This window comes from Schistocerca cancellata, chromosome 3, assembly GCF_023864275.1.
Source record: "Schistocerca cancellata isolate TAMUIC-IGC-003103 chromosome 3, iqSchCanc2.1, whole genome shotgun sequence".
Lineage (NCBI taxonomy): Eukaryota > Metazoa > Arthropoda > Insecta > Orthoptera > Acrididae > Schistocerca > Schistocerca cancellata.
Window position 1 is genome coordinate 157,076,479 of NC_064628.1, and position 18,374 is coordinate 157,094,852.

Sequence of the window (18,374 nt, forward strand, 5' to 3'; positions counted from 1 at the left end):
GAAGTGGACCATTCGCCTCACATGCTCGTACCATCTTATATCGTTTTGCAACGTGACACCCAGATATTTAAACGACTTGACTGTGTCATGGAGGACACTGCTAATACTGTATCCGAACATTACACGTTTGATCTTCCTACTATAAACATTAACTTCCATTTTCCAGATTTAAGGCAACCTGTCATTCATCACACCAACCGGAAGGTTTGTCTAAGACGTCTTGCATCTCGCTACAGTCACTCAAATTCAACAAGTTACCGTACACCACGGCATCATCAGCAAACAACCGCAGATTGCTGCTCACCCTGCCCGCCAAATCATTTACGTATATAGCGAACAACAGTGGTGACAACACTGAATCATTTAAATGTTTGATGTATGAAGTGGAACTTGTGTTGACAAACAAAATACACTCCTGGAAATGGAAAAAAGAACACATTGACACCGGTGTGTCAGACCCACCATACTTGCTCCGGACACTGCGAGAGGGCTGTACAAGCAATGATCACACGCACGGCACAGCGGACACACCAGGAACCGCGGTGTTGGCCGTCGAATGGCGCTAGCTGCGCAGCACTTGTGCAAGGCCGCCGTCAGTGTCAGCCAGTTTGCCGTGGCATACGGAGCTCCATCGCAGTCTTTAACACTGGTAGCATGCCGCGACAGCGTGGACGTGAACCGTATGTGCAGTTGACGGACTTTGAGCGAGGGCGTATAGTGGGCATGCGGGAGGCCGGGTGGACGTACCGCCGAATTGCTCAACACGTGGGGCGTGAGGTCTCCACAGTACATCGATGTTGTCGCCAGTGGTCGGCGGAAGGTGCACGTGCCCGTCGACCTGGGACCGGACCGCAGCGACGCACGGATGCACGCCAAGACCGTAGGATCCTACGCAGTGCCGTAGGGGACCGCACCGCCACTTCCCAGCAAATTAGGGACACTGTTGCTCCTGGGGTATCGGCGAGGACCATTCGAAACCGTCTCCATGAAGCTGGGCTACGGTCCCGCACACCGTTAGGCCGTCTTCCGCTCACGCCCCAACATCGTGCAGCCCGCCTCCAGTGGTGTCGCGACAGGCGTGAGTGGAGGGACGAATGGAGACGTGTCGTCTTCAGCGATGAGAGTCGCTTCTGCCTTGGTGCCAATGATGGTCGTATGCGTGTTTGGCGCCGTGCAGGTGAGCGCCACAATCAGGACTGCATACGACCGAGGCACACAGGGCCAACACCCGGCATCATGGTGTGGGGAGCGATCTCCTACACTGGCCGTACACCACTGGTGATCGTTGAGGGGACACTGAATAGTGCACGGTACATCCAAACCGTCATCGAACCCATCGTTCTACCATTCCTAGACCGGCAAGGGAACTTGCTGTTCCAACAGGACAATGCACGTCCGCATGTATCCCGTGCCACCCAACGTGCTCTAGAAGGCGTAAGTCAACTACCCTGGCCAGCAAGATCTCCGGACCTGTCCCCCATTGAGCATGTTTGGGACTGGATGAAGCGTCGTCTCACGCGGTCTGCACGTCCAGCACGAACGCTGGTCCAACTGAGGCGCCAGGTGGAAATGGCAAGGCAAGCCGTTCCACAGGACTACATCCAGCATCTCTACGAACGTCTCCATGGGAGAATAGCAGCCTGCATTGCTGCGAAAGGTGGATATACACTGTACTAGTGCCGACATTGTGCATGCTCTGTTGCCTGTGTCTATGTGCCTGTGGTTCTGTCAGTGTGATCATGTGATGTATCTGACCCCAGGAATGTGTCAATAAAGTTTCCCCTTCCTGGGACAATGAATTCACGGTGTTCTTATTTCAATTTCCAGGAGTGTACATGGGAAAGAAGAACGGCAAACGAGGGGAATAATCAGCATACCCGCAAGGATAACGAAAGGAGAAATGAGCGAAACTAACAGCAAAGTGTGCGACGGGAAAGAGTAGCACGATCAGACTGTAGGAATTACGGGAACCAGGGCTAAAGAGCTGAGAATGACCATAGGTCTGAGAGAAACTGGTGTGAACAAGGGCACAGCTGGCAGGAAAACAACAGATGGGGTAGACGTAACCATAATAACAACAACGGTGACAGAGTCTAAATTAGTGGTCCGAATCAGTACATTGGACTACAACAGCGAAGTGGCAATCATAACTGACGCCAGCAACGTGCGGAGGAGGTTCAGAATAACTCTGCTCTGCATCGAAATTTGCTCAGAACCGCAAAAATGCAATCGGTTATGAGGACATACGTGAATTGCTTACAGAAGAAAAAAGGGTAGTTAGCAGGGAGGACCTGCACACAGTAATTATGGTCAGAATAAGAAATGTTTAACTGCGTGGGACTGTTGATAATGGAAGCAATATTACGGTCATCTTAGAACAGGCGTTCCGTCGAGTACTGCAGACAACTCTCTTAATGAAAACAATTAAAAGGTGCAATGGCAGGGGGAGTTAATAACGTGAACTTGCAGGTAAGACTCGAATTTAAGTGCCAAGGGCACCGCCTAGAGACAAATATCTAGTGGATCCCACTCACTCGATTGGAGTTGTAATTGGGATGAATTTTCTGAGGGAACACGAGCCTGGTTACCCTAAATAGGGAAACCGAGATGACTATAAAATTTTACGAACAAGCTATCTGAGCTCAGCTACCGGCTAATAGTCTCAGACTAAGCGCCACACAACAATAGTTTTGATAGAGTGGCCATCCAACCTAAATACGTTCGTGAGGAAGGAAAGATCCACACAGAAAGACAAACTGAGGAGATCATCAAGGAGAAAGTGATCTCGGTCCACAAAGTAGGGATAACGGAACACAAGGAATTCGAAAGTGTGTTCATGGCAAACACTGAATTGTTTATGCCAAACCGAACTACGATCAAAGATTTGGCGTATGAGTTCAGGGTCAAATCGCAAAGTTCTTGCGCCTTATTCCAATCCGCATGTGATCGGAAAAATGTTTCGTCTGAAATTTCGAAAATGTCAAAAGACAGGGAGATAGAACAAGCAAGTTCTGCTTACAAAAATCCTGTCGAGGCAATGGAAAAGAAAGATAGGTCGAGTCGCTTTGTTTTAGACTTTCAACAAATTAACGCGATAATCGATACGGAGACCGATAGAATAGAGACGCTGAAGCGATTGCTCCAGAATTATCACGGTGTGTCAATTTTCTCGTCGATCGGTTTGTGCAGTACATTTTGGCATACTGAACTCCACCTGGAATGTAGGCAGTACATAGCCTTCCTTGCATTCGGCAAGTGTTATCAGCTTACGAGGCTGCTGTTCGGTTCGAATATCTCTTCAGCTCCCTTTATCAGAGAACTTTATCCTCAAGGAGAGAGTCACTACATATCTGTTCATAGGAGAGAAACCCTGGTGGCAACACAATATGGACCTACGAGACCTACTGAACACCTTCAAGGAACACAGTGTTACAGTCGACATTGAAAAATCATGTTTCCAATCAACAAAAGTTGACTTCTTAGGACATGTGATTACGGGAGAGGGAATAGCACCAAATCCAGAGAAAATAGAGATCATAGCGAAATACCCTCGCCCAACGACAATGCGACAATTGCGCGCATTTCCTGGCGTCATCAATTTATAGAGCGATTACTGCACACTAGAACTTGAGTTGTCCGCAGCTTGCTACATTGATGGGAAAGAATATGCCCTGAGGATGGGACGAGGAGGCTGATCTGCAGTCCCAGGAGCTCATCTGGGCCTTACTGGAAGCACCTATTCTGTTATCCCCCAACCTTGCAGAGAATGTCTATGTGGTGACAGATAACGCCTACTCCTGACCTGGCGCGACGATTTTCCAAAATTATACGAATCCTGGAAATTCGATATTAAGAACAATCGAATTTGGGAGTCGAATCCTCACGAAAAGTGAGAAAAACTACTTCATAACTGAGCTGGAAGCACTCGTCCTGGCCTGGGGATTCCAGAACTTCAGATATTTTTATATGGTCGGAGGATAAGGGTTTATACATACCACAAAGCTTTGGAATTTCTGCTCACGGCGAAATTGACATATAAGCAGGCTCATCAGAAGTTTGATATTCAGGTCAGTCACATAAAGGGCAGTACAAACATCGTTGCTGACACCTTGCCATGGTTTCCCATTGGCTTCGTTGAGAGGAGCGATGAGGAACTCAAAGGAGATCGGTCTCCAACGCCGAGCCTCATCTCCATGCATCGCAGCCGACCACCAGCACATAGCCTTGCTCCATACTGTCAGTAATATGCGCAGCTCCGGCCAGTAGGATTTCAGTTTATTTTTCAGCCACCGAAAATTCGAATTGAAGTCTCTCAGATGTGGCATGCATAGCACCACTTTACCTCTTTAGGTGACATCGTGGTACAGCATTCGATTAGCCACTTGTTTATCGAAGTTACACACTTCTCCCTTTCTCTTTGCTCCCCCTTCTTGTAGTAGAGAAGGACACTATATTACATGCAGTGTCGTTTGTACTAGATTGTTGCCTACACCTCTATCAAGTGAGACTACTGATTTGTTTGGTTTATGTAAATATACGGCATTGGTCCTTGAAAAATCCATGATCAATATATGTCCCATTTTTAAAAAATGTAATTGTAAATTTTTAGGGTGGCAGCTGATAAGCTGTCACACACTAAGCAGAATCCTTTCCCATCATCATTTTAAGACGGAAACTTTAATGCATTAATTTAATAAATAAAGTACATGAGAGTCTAACCACCCCACGTAGGATTTATGTCAGGGCCATTATATCGTGCTGAGTCAATATAAACCCACTTGGATGTGATTTGCATAACTTCGTGTTCTGTCTCATAACCTGCATGTCAGTTAAGGATCTCACGATAGGAAACACCCTGATAGTTTCCATTTATGTAGCTGTTAGGGAAGTGTTCAGGATTACGCTTCACATATTGAACAAAGATAAGATCCTGGAAACTCGAAGACAATATGTGTGGTTATATTTAGACGCTACATTGACGGAAGGCGACATACGCTAAACCTGGACCTCCCATACACACTCCAATAAATAAAGCTAGCCATAAAACTGACTGCGATGCAGCTTCATGCGGTAGTATCTATTAACTTTACACAAGGAAGTCCAATATCTGAAACTAAACCCATAAATTCCATGCCCATAGAGGCTTCTATCCGGAAAGTAATCGTTATTAGTATTAGCAGCAGATATCCCCAAGTGGGCAGATATCTGTCGTTAATAATTAGAGAATGCACCCAAAGTGGAACAGATTTTGTTTTTCATTGTTTTACTCTGTGTTGCAGTGTGTTTTGTTTTAGATACTCTGACTCGCATCACGGTACGGTACTCTTGGTGACATACCCAGACTTAGTAAGGGACGGGATACCACCGTGGTAAAACCTTAAGACTCCAAAGAGGGAGTATGTTTACGTAGTATCGAGTGATTGCAGTGAATGAGCGTAGCATGTACCAGACTTGGAAATAACGGTAATCGTTGTGTGCAATGTCTAGTGGACACCGAAATAATTGTTGAGAATTTCCTTAGACGGTACCATATCCAACATGAAACACTACAGGCATTATTTACTGAAAATTGTTTGAAATTCAGCAGACATGTGCAGTTGATTCATGATCGTAGACACGACTTGCTATTATCCAAGAAGCAAAACAACAGAACAGAGCTAGCCTCAAGTACCGAAGAAGGTCAATACATTTTTGTTAGAGGGAATGTGAATCACTAAAACACTATTTAATGAATAAAAACCCATTGTAGATCGCGTTTTGAAACTGCTGTTACCTGTTTTGTTCGAATAATGACCTGTACAGATTTATCACTAGAACAAAGAGAAATATAAAGTTATGTTATCCTCTATCATCTAATCTGTTTATAACAATACACTCATGGGACAAAACATTTTGTGACCTCTGCCCACAGCGAGATTGAATTCCGCCCGTCTGGTGGCGTTGTAGGCAAGTGACTCTTTAAGGAAAGTACATCAGCAGAGCGAGACGAATGGGAAATTAGTCCAGCGACAATGTGGGTCACTGATGGAGCAAGTCACTGGCATACTCGTAAGCCAGTGAGGGAGGGGCGACTGTTAACTCGTCGCGCCTGGGGGCGTCTACCGCGGAAATGGTGAAGCTGGTCGTCTGTTTGCGTGCTGCTGTCGTGATCATCTAAGGAAAGTGGTTGAAAGATGGTGGAATCACAAGTACGCGACAAGGTTTTTGACGTCAATGTTTCATGAAAGAACGTGGAAGTCAAGGTCTTACCCGATCTGTAGAGCAGGAGAGAAGGCGATCTAAGCAGGTCAGATGACAGACAAGCATAATATACGTACTCTCTTCAGTAGATTTGTTACACTTTCTAGGTGTTCTGCCAGTAAGACACAATCTTTCGTTCAACTTTCTTACGACATTTTCTGTGTAATGGTTCATTTTTATCCTGTTCCTATTTGTGTGTCAGAGGTTTTTAGATGAATCAAAAAACTTTAAAGTTTTGAAATATATCGTATTAGACAGAATTATTTTAGTACTCAAGTGCAAGACCTCACTCTATTTATCATTGAGGGACAGTTTCCGCTTTGCGCACGATGAAGATAAATTCTCTAAATCATTTTGGAATTCGTTTTGATTTTTTGATGTCTTCACCTGACGGAAAACAATGGTATGATCAGCAAACAACCAAAGCGGGCAGCTCATATTGTCTCATAAATAGTTTGTAAGAATTTAGAAAAAGAAAGTGTCTATAGGGCTTTACTGGGAATCCCAGATATCACCCTTATTTCACTAGCAGACTTCCAATCAATTTTTATGACCTATGACATTTCTGATAGGAAAGCTCGAAGCCAGTCGCACAACTACGACAATACTACACAGAAACGCATTTTAATTAGAAAAATGGTGTCTAAAGTTTTATGAAATTTCTAAAACTGTGGAACCAATTTGAGAGCCCCCTGGCGGTGGCACTCGTTAATTCGTCTGAATAAAGAGCTACTTATTGGGTTCAGCGACTCATATGTGGCTTATAAATTATAGAGTGCAGCAATCAATCGTCCCTTTTTAGATTTTATTACGCAAATCCAGATATCGGCTAGTGGCTAGCCGTTCTCAATGCACTATTTTCTATCCTCGATGTATGTATTACTCAAAGAAATGTGACGGAGGTCTGAACAACAGGGACTTACATGCATCGAGGTCATTGAGAATAGCTAGCCACTACCCGAAATCTGGACTTGCGTAATAAAATCTAAAAAAGGACGACTGATTGCTGCACTCTATAATTTATAAGAGCTACTTATGTTTCACAAGAATGATACGTTTCTGAATCCATGTTCATTCTGTGTCAATAGATCGGTTTCTTCGAGGTAATTCATAATGTTCAAACATAGTATGTGTTTCAAAATCTCACTGAAAATTGATGTCAGTGAGCGGGTTTATAGTTCAGCGGAATACGTCTATTTTCTTAATCGTGTGTTCGTATAACCAGTACAGTTTTCCAGTTCTTAGGTACGGATCCCTCGTCAAACGAGCACTTGTATATGATTTTTAAATAATGAGGTATATAGTAGCGTACTCCGAAAAGAACGTACGTGGTATACAGTCTGGACTGGAAGACTTGCCTTCATCAAGTGACGTAAGTTACTTCGCTACAGCAAAAATATCTACTTCTAAATTGCAAACGACTATAGCATTTTAACACTAATTTCCATGTAGATGAGGATTACGAAATGCATTGTTGTGACTGGAGAAGAATATACAGGTGCAATGTCCTCAAAAAGACCTAGTTTTCCTACATTCACGTAAGCATACAGAAAAAAAATAGTAATATGTCTATGAGTAAACCGCTACAGTGGTGGTAGTAGCTATTTAGGTATTTCTTCTTAGATTCTGTCATTTACAACAACGCACGCTACTTTTCATGCTAGTCTGTCAGTGCACATCTCTTTATACCTGCTTACTCTATTCAAGCCTTCATCTCATTTCATTACCGAATTTATCACTACTTGACATTTCAGATGTGTCCTAGCAACCTAACCTTTCATTTAGACATATTTGGCCGTAATGCTCTTTCATCCATAAGACGATTTTGCACCCCTTTCATTGATTACCACATCTATCTAACTAATCACTATTATTCTGAAATACTACATTTCATAAACTTCTATTCTCCTCACGTCTGTAGCTTAACGCATTATATCATGATTCATTATATCATGATCAGTCCCAAAGTTGACGTAATGCAAGCAGGGGGATGTTATAGATGGTGAAGAAGAAGAAGGTGATGGAATTAATTAAATTATTATACAAATTGGTGCTATGGAAGAAGAGGAGGGTAACAGAACCATCGAATGTAAGTTCATTTTCATTTGAATTTATAACATTTCACAGTTTCTTATAATTAAGATCATAAATGGAAAACTGCATTATCTCATGCTCTTCTCTTTCTCTACAGTTGTTGACATTTTTATGGATCAGGATGAGATAGAATAGGAGGAGAAAGAAGAAATGGGTTATCATGAACTTGACAGTTTTGTCAGAAAATTAACAAAGTGTGCATTAGAACATGGAATGGAGTAGTAGGAGGAGGAGAAGGAGGAGGGGGAGGTGAAGGTGATGAGGAACATAGAATGTTATCTGTCTACAATAATTTTTTTCTATAGCATTTTTTGTTTGGTGGGTTCCTTTCCTTTCATTCTCTGTGTAATCAACGCATATATGAAACTGGGTGTAAGATGTTCCCCATCTCAACTTCTGGATCGATTTCGGCTAAATTTGGTACAAATTCTATGTATTATGAGGAAAGATGTACAATGGGCGTATGAATCTATGAGCTCCCACAGCGTTGGGGGTGAAAAGTTTGGTAACCCCTGACATTTAGGCTGCTCTGCATGACTGGCATAATGAGTGTGCAGGACCGGAATGTGTTCCAGGGGGGCATACTGAGGTGGATCTGTCAGATCCATCTAATACATCTTACTACTTTTCTTGGTTATCTTTGTTTTTTTTCTCCCACTCACTACCTGTCTGCAAAGGTAGTAAGCCTCTCAGATGAAAATGAGTAATCTTACTCTCTGTGTTTTCAAGATCAATAATTACTAGGGTTCACATACCTTACCTGTTTTCCAAACCAGGTAATATGGCCCTGCAGTCTAATAATAGGTAACAAAAAGAGAGCCGGCCGTGGTGGCCGTGCGGTTCTAGGCGCTGCAGTCTGGAACCGCGTGACCGCTACGGTCGTAGGTTCGAATACTGCCTCGGGCATGGATGTGCGTGATGTCCTTAGGTTAGTTAGGTTTAAGTAGTTCTAAGTTCTAGGGGACTGATGACCTAAGAAGTTAAGTCCCATAGTGCTCAGAGCCATTTGAACCATTTGAACAAAAAGAGAAATGAATAAGATTGTGGGGGTCATCAACTCCTGAGATTGAAACCCCTACTGTTTCATCAGGACAAAGGCCGAGGAACCTGTGCAGCGTCATCAGACGCAATAAAACAAGATTAAACATCACTTCTTTTATTCCTCAACGTAGGTCTTGTCACTGCGTCTTCAGTGGCTTCGTAAGCCGGAGCAGAATCTGTGAACCCAAAGCAAGACTCAAATGTGCTGAAGATCGTTGCATTACGCAGGTGATTTGGAGTGTGGCGGGCTGCCCACCCGTTGGCCCAGTAAGATTTTCCGTTGGCGGGTGTTACGGATACGCTGTGACCTTACAATCTTGGTGCGATACAAGATCAATATAGATAACTCCTTAAATGTGCTTCTGTCCTAAAGGTGTCAGTCGGTTTCTGGCTGACTTGATTCATGGAATGCAACTTGTACCTCCTTTTAAGATTTATTCCCTACAGTCATTCCAATGTAAGAACGATCCGATATCAGTTAGAGCAGAAGTAATTGTGATATGAGAAATACCAAGCACCATTTTAACAGCATTTATGTACAACTGGATGCACCTTTTACATAGAAAGAGATGAACAATTCATATTTTATTGAAGTAATAGCATTTCGTTGAATGTTTACCCCTCTAAAGCACGCCTTTTCTTGGTATTTGGTTGGTCTTGTGATTTATTTCATTATTCTCAGAAGAGAAGGGGAATGGTGCAAGCGGTTCCTCTAGTCTCACAGGATAACAAAGCCACTTATAGTTTTAGGGGCACACTTATCTCGGGGCCAACAGAAGTGGAGGGGCTTCAAGGCGACAACTTCCTCTTGTCTGATAGGTCAACAAATAGCTACGAGCCTTGATTGGTGTACTTCCTTTCTTCATAGTTAGCCAGGAGTTTTTGGACATTTGAGATTTGACTCAGGCGTTGTGCTTACTGTTTAGTGTATCTCACCTCGGACTTATCTTCAACTGAAAGCTTATAAGATGTACCTCATGAGATTGACAGAAACTTCACGGTACCGTTTCTTATAGTTGAATGCCATTTTCACGATTGTCTAGCTAGTTGTTTCATTTCTTTCAAGAATCAAGAGTGAATTCTTATTACAATTAATCTCCTACTCTCAGGTCTTGCCATTATTTTGCCAAATAGTATTAATTCCTGAAAAGCACTCCTCTTCCTATCGTGGCTAACGCATTTATTTCTGCCTCAATGTTTAAAGTTGAATTGGTCGCGATCCCTGGAAGTAACACGTTGTTTATATTGTTTGCCAGTACTTCGTGGGCCAGTCATGCGCTTATAAATAGTAAATGAGCTGGTTTAACGCTCCATGTTCTTTTTTGTTAGTTTTGAATACAGATGTTCGCTTACGTTTTTCCCACATATGTAGATTCCTGTAGAACAAATAGTGCAGACACTGAATTCCTTTCCTTTTCTTTTTGTAGATAGTTAACATCTGTTACTCTTTGATTAATGATTGACTAGTGCTGATGGCTGGACTTGTATATGAGCGCTATTTTATTTTCAACAACTGCATTGAGCAAATCTTTTCGTGTATATGAGTAATGGAGAGCGTCCTATCTACAGGAAAATGGAAATGGTAGAATTATCGGATGTGCTTGAATTTGACCTGGCTTTGGACAGAGTAGGTACCTTTTATTTCGTGACCCTGCCAGGACTTCTTCCTTTCCATAGAGTAAAAACATTTCAGTTGACTTCCCTGCAATTCCATTGTTTAATTGGCGACCACACCAGGAGCAATGAACTATAGTTCGAATCTTCTGATAAACCATTAGATAAAGAGAGGAAATAGGATAAAGAGGGTTTCTAATGAATGATTTCGTTTTCAGGATACAAATAGTTTTTGTTGTCTGTCAATGTCGTACAGAATGGTGTTGTTTTGTGGGTGGAAGTTTTCTTTTGTGGCTTTTATTTGTGTTGTGGTTTTGGATTTTCCTATTTCCGGTGTAAATTGTGTGATTTTGTGAGGAGAACTGTAGGGAAATTGATAGCTGTGTGTTACTAATTTATTGTGTTTGCTGTTGGTAAATTTGAATTTTGTTTGTGTATGAGCATAAAATTTTACATGAAATGGCATGGGATTGTACACAGCTGGGTAAAGATGAAGTACATTTGTTGGACCTTGGAATCAAGCAGCATTCACAGAGTGTATTAAGGATGTGAGTGTTGAAATAAGGAAACGATGTGAAGAAGAGAATAAAAAGAGAATAAAAATTTAATCACAGGATTTAAAAAATCAAAAGCAAAATGAGAATTTTCTCAGGGAAACCAAAACTGGTGAAAAATCAAGCAAACAAGAAGAGAAGTTACTCGGGGAAATGGGAGAATACCGTAAAAGAAATGATGATTTTATCGAGGTAATGAAAAAACGAAGTGAGGATTTTATCACGGAAATGAAACATTTAAACGGGAGATTGACAGAGTGCAAAGAAACTGTGCAGCGTAATTTAAAAATCAAACGGGAGCAACACAGGCAATGTAAGGAGCAGTTAGGCAGAATAAAGTACCTCTGGTGTTATCAGGGAAAGCCTGTGAATCTACCTATAGACCGCGTGGTACGTATTAGACCAGAGTTGGAGGAAGAATTCGAGTTAGAGTCATTCACAATAACTGAACAAAAAAATGGTTCAAATGGCTATGAGCACTATGGGACTTAACATCTGCGGTCATCAGTCTCCTAGAACGTAGAACTACTTAAACCTAACTAACCTAAGGACATCACACACATCCATGCCCGAGGCAGGATGCGAACCTGCGACCGTAGCGGTCGCGCGGTTCCGGACTGAAACGCCTAGAACCGCTCGGCCACCAGGGCCGGCTCAATAGCTGAACAGATTATGTAAAAGAACAATTTCAATAAGGTAATCATGGAGAATGTATAAAAGAAATTAAATACAGTTCTGGGTACTGCAACTTCGAATCAATTGCTAGATCATGGATTACCTGTCTGAAATTTGGAGTCAAGGCTGACATCTGACATGAATGTTTATGGGGAGAATCGGTCAGGAGCCGGGCTACAATGAATGAGATTTTTGAGATAATACCTGCACATATTTACAACTGTTGTGTCTCTGTCTGTTGTTAACAATAAGCGTAAATTCGCGAATACTGTACTCAGAGGGGGTCATGTCAGTTCCGAAGTCTACAGTAGATTTGTTTCAGTTGTCAGACGGATGTGAAGCAGTGTCCGAGTTTATTCACTGTGTATGTACAGATTTTTAGTACGGTTGAGAAATAGGGAATTAAAAGGGAAAGATTTTGCAGATGGAAGACCTAATAATAAAGGTATGACATAAAGGAACGTCGGAGGCTAGCGACTATCCCAGTAAATATGCGTAGATCTATGGTTAAGCTGACTAGGCCGCATAAAAAGTCGTACAACAGATGAAGAATGATTTTATTGATCACAAAATGTACATGACGTGTTTCGGAATTATTTTCGTCTTCAGAAATTCAAGTGCAAATGTAGCACAAGAACAAGAGCGTTACCAATTGTGTAGGTAACATCAGATGATAGATTATTTTAATTAATGAATTAACCAAAGATCGTCGTTATTGTGTGAAGTTCCCACGTCTGCTGTGTATGTATCTACGAAAACTAGTTTGATATAATGTTTGGTTTAGTATCTAGGGGTCTGATATGGTGTGGATGTGGTACCGAAACTACTAGTACAATAAAATTATTCTATATATTTACGGCTGTTGGATATCTGTTTTCTGCAAGTCGTCGACCAAATGCAGTATCGTTTTTCCATTTATACAAAATGGAATCTTAGAAACACATTACTTCCTCCCATATACATCTCGTAAAATGACCGCAATGAGGAAATTCGAGAAATTAGAGCTAATACAGAGGCTTACTGACGATCATTCTTCCCATGCACCATTCGCGAGTGGAACAAGGAAGGGATGATTAGTTAGTGGTGCAAGAAGTACCCTGAGGCTTGTTAGGTGGCTTGAGGAGTATCATATGGTTGTAGAGATCAGCACCTGAGATGTAGTGGGTTTGTAGACAGTAACATTCTTGAATGGGCTGGCCTGCCCTGACTCTCTATGCCAAACGAATGGAACAGCGTTGGGATGAGTTATAATGTGGACTTTGTTCCAGACCCCGAAGTCGGTTGGCAGCGTATCAGGGCAGCAGCACGGATGCAGTGGGCGGTACGTGTACTTCGCCAGTAATCAGAGCTGAATATCCTACGTTAGCGGCAGTGACGGTCAGAAGCCAAGGACGTCACTGATGTCTCTTCTCTAGCGTCTCTAAGCAAGCTCTTAACAATACAGTTTCTCTGGGAAATGTCTCCTTTGCTGCTTCTAAATCAAGTTCTCCCCTAGAACGATCTCTCTTAGCATTCTATGGAGATCTCTCTCTGGGCCTGATGCTGTACCAATTGGCCAGCTCATGTTCTTTTCCTGGCTAACAAAGTTATTTTAAGACTTTCTTGACTTTTAGGTATCGTCCACAATACTTCTGCCGGAAAGACCACACACAAGAGCAAATGAAGTTATTCTTGGAAGGCAATCCCTTGCTGGACAAGTTGTGTGTCTTTCGGTGTATCCAAGGCCTGCCACCACAGCTGCTGTATTACAGGCACGACCAGCAAGTTGCCCATACTCTGGCTACCTAGGAGACACTCCACTGGCAGAATCAGATGGTAACAAGGTGTCCAAAACGTGGCGGTCTGTTTTGAAGTGGATCTCCAGCCGTAACAGTGGTAAGCTACGTCAATGGCTTCGCCACGAAAGGCGGCATCCTCGAAACACCAGCGCGTGCATCCCTACCAACAGCGCCACATTTGAAGGCACTGCTTTGCCACCGCGGATCAGGTGCCATTCAAGTACTGAGCAGATGACACCCTGCCGGGCGTTTATTCGGTACAGCGCCCAGCCACTCTCTGTCAGTGCAGTCTGCTGAGTCACTGGAAGTAATTTCAGAGCAGAACGACCACCTGCATCTACACCACACAGTTCTGGCAGCAGTCCAATATGGAAGGTACTGCAACGCAGTCACTACTAGCAGCCAGCCGTCGCGCAAGGAACTTCGCCTCCTCCGACTCGGCCTCCTGTGCACTCGGTGCTCCAAGGCCGGTACTCTCGCCTGAAACGTAGACTTGTACGCGTGCTTAGCAGATGTTGTCACTGTACTACAGAACAGACGTCGCCGTGCTTCATGAATAGGGGCCAGTGCTAAATGAACGCAAGACTTATTACTCCTATTCTAAACTACACTGACTCCCGTCCTAGTGAATACTTCTGTGTAACTTATAGTCTTTCAAGCACTTTCATGGACAGAGACTAAACAGATTTTATCGTTTATCAATCACTAAGTTGTGATTAGGTCAATTCGGCACACTAATTTAATACTGAACAAGTTGTTAGTATTTTTGCATTTTTGTGAGGAATGAAAATAAATACTAACTGATTACGACCTGGAACAATCAGTTATTAAGTGTGTACTATCACGTAGTGCGCTGCCCGGTCTTCATTTAGCTACGATTGTTCCTTCGCGATGTCACTTCACAATCCGCTACGGTCGCAGGTCCGAATCCTGCCTCGGGCATGGATGTGTGTGATGTCCTTAGGTTAGTTAGGTTTAAGTAGTTCTAAGTTCTAGGGGACTGATGACCTCAGAAGTTAAGTCCCATAGTGCTCACAGCCATTTGAACCATTTTTTTCACTTCACAATCACATCATAAACAGACGCTCTGGGTAGGGTCAGAAGGGTTGAAATGTCCCTGATGAACTTGTTGGGTGAAATTCAAAGACTCGTTCACATGATACTGGAAGTTATCCTGTCTCATATGAGCAAGGCAGTTTGTCCTCTCTTCGAAAAGTACCTTCAAATCTGCAAACGTTTGCTTTTAAGCCTGCCTAACGATATGGGCCCAGGTTCGGCCTACAACGGAGGCATAGGAATTGGGGTGGGGACACGGGGAAGGGGGCGGGTAGTAGGATGGAGCACCATGGCGTCCTTCGGTCTCTGATTTCAAGCTCCATAGGTACCTGTATCTCCGACGTCAGATGTATATTGTATCCGACCTGTACCTCCGTCGTCGGGTGGGTATTAAATCCGGGGGCAGGCTGTGAGTCTCGTCTGTCAGATACATTACAACTTAGAGGCCACTACTTGAAATGAAAGTAGAAATGAAATAACATATTTCCCTGATTGATACGGGAACATGGGAGTCGCTGAATTTTGATGGTTCAAATGGTTCAAATGGCTCTGAGCACTATGGGACTGAACATCTGAGGTCATCAGTCCCCTAGAACTTAGAACTACTTAAACCTAACTAACCTAAGTGCATCACACACATCCATGCCCGAGGCATGTGTCAGTGACACAATAGCCTTTCTAGCAACGTTTCCGGACTGGAGAGTATTAAATACTTCTGTGGCTCTCTTGTGATAATTAAACTAATAAAGGAACGATTAGGGCACTCTTAATCCCATCTTCTCCGCCTATTTCGTAAAACAAGCTTTGTGAGAGACTTACACCGAGGGGTATTGCTCAAGTATTTGTCACACTAGGATTTTGTTGGTGGATTAATTCTTGGATGAATTACAGATCAACAAATTTTCTTCAGTAAATCTCAGATCATCATCAGCCACCTAAACAAAGTTAAAGTTGCATGTTTATTCAACATTAAATCGCTCTACACAAATACTCCTGATTAATTTCTGGTACAAATCACTGATCGTGTAGCCTAACAATATTCGGCCCTTTAATGTATTCAATCTTTATAGCCCGCATCTCTCTTCTTAGAATTCTCCTGCATTTCCTAAGTACACTGTCTGATCAAACGTACCTATGCAATGCCGAAATCACTACAACATTTCACGAGAAGAAGCACCAACAGCTAAATAGGTCGCTCAAGGGACCTCAGTGACTTCGAACGTGGACTAGTCATTGGATATCATCCAACAAATTCATCAGGGACGTTTCAACCCTTCTAAGGCTACCCAGAGCGTCTGTTTACGTCGTGACTGTGAAGTGACATCTCGAAGGAATACTCGCAGCCATATGAAGACCGGGAAGGCCACATCTACAGGCGGACGGACTCGCTGCGGCTGATGGTTGTAAACATCGCTTAAAATCAGTAAAAGGAATCATTCGTGAGTACCAAAGTAGTGCCAGCAGCCCAGCTAGCACAATGACTGTAAGTATGAAGTTAAAAAGAACACCTAAAACATTATGGGTACCCTATTCGAGCAGCTCCTCATAAACCACACATGTCTGCATTCAATGCTAAGGGGCGCTGGAGGTGGTGTAAAGTTCGAAGACACTGGACCGTGAATGATTGAAAACAAATTATCTGAAGTGAAGAATCACGCAATCAGATGGAAGGGTTCTGGTTTAGCGAATGCCTGGAGAACGTTGCCTACCATCATGTGTAACGCCAGCAGTGAAGTACAGAGAAGGTGTGTTAAGATGTGCGAGTGTTCCTTGCGTTTATGAAAACACGTTAGAGGAACATACTGAGACGATGACTGTATCAGTATCATCGCCGTGCGGGGTAGCCACGTGGTCTGGGGCACCTTGCCACGGTTCACGCGGCTCCCCCCGTCGGAGGTTCGAGTCCTCCCTCGGGCATGGGTGTGTGTGTGTGTGTGTGTGTTGTCCTTAGCGTAATTTAGTTTAAGTTAGATTACGTAGAGTGTAAGCCTAGGGACCGATGATGTCAGTAGTTTGGTCCCATAGTCCTTACCAAAAATTTCCAAATTTATCAGCATCACAGTTCACTCTCTCATACAGGAGCACTGTGAGGTAGTGGTGTTCTAGACAATAACATTCTTGAAATGCACTAGTTTGACATGAGTTCTTACCTCAGCCTTTTCCATATAATGTCCTGAATTTCTTTAACCAGGTCAATGAAGCTTGGAAATCAGTAATTTTCAACCCACTTGTTTCTCGAAAATCTCCCTCGGTAACGGAACACTGAATCACGAACAGTTCTAAATATTTCTAATAGTTTTTGTTTCGCACATTTATAAGTTTCATTTTGCTGCTTATCTCATACTTAGCGTAACTCTTTCTTGCGTTTATACAATAAACGTTCGGATTTTACGAAACGAAAGTGGCTTAGCACACTGCTTAACTTCTAGCGTTTCCTCCTTTCTTCATTTAACAAAAAATGTACAATCTTCTCTATTCTCGTAATGTATTCTTTGGGCTAAGAACATACTGTCTCTTTGTTCCTGACTTTCATCAGCAATACAGCCACCGTCCGAATCACAGTTCATGGAATCGTCGGAATTATTTCCTGTTTCTTATAATGTTTCCACAATTTATAACGAAATGTCGACATAATTCGAATTAATGTCCAAGGAATTAAGGAATAAATAACACATATGTAGGTTTTCATGAGAAACAGATCATTTCGATTGCGTATCACGTTGTTCACATTTCATTTTTGGCAAGTTGAGACATTAACTGGGTTACACATTACTGTGAAACTCTGGAACCTGCACAGAGACAAATGTTATTGGCAACCATATGCAAAGAAAAAAAAACACTAATTCAGCGTTATCTCCATTGTTAACATTTAGCGATCCCGCAAAGCAACTGCTAATCATTATGGATATTAAATGAGTTAATAACTCGGGTGAATAGTAACTTCAACAACTGTGCCAGACAAACTGTCAATGGAAACTGAAATTCACTGAACAAATTGTGATCCCGCTACCCAGTGTTATCTGTTTACCGTTGTGTCGTCGACCAAGTATTAAGGCCTGCCAAGTTGCGCATACGCCGCATGCTACAGCTAGAGTGGGGGTGTACATTTCTCCAGCCACCTGGCGAGTTACAAATTGGGCAATTTTCAACATTTCTTAAAACTAGTTTCAGTTTATCTTGGCACTAAAATTTTGACATGTTGCTTTTTTCAGTGTATTCTTCCTGTAATAAAACATTTCGTGGCAGGTTCAGACCCTCGGTTTGGACTGCTCCCTTATTAGACGGCTGTGGTCTGTAGCTTGCTTGTTAGGTCATTTACAGT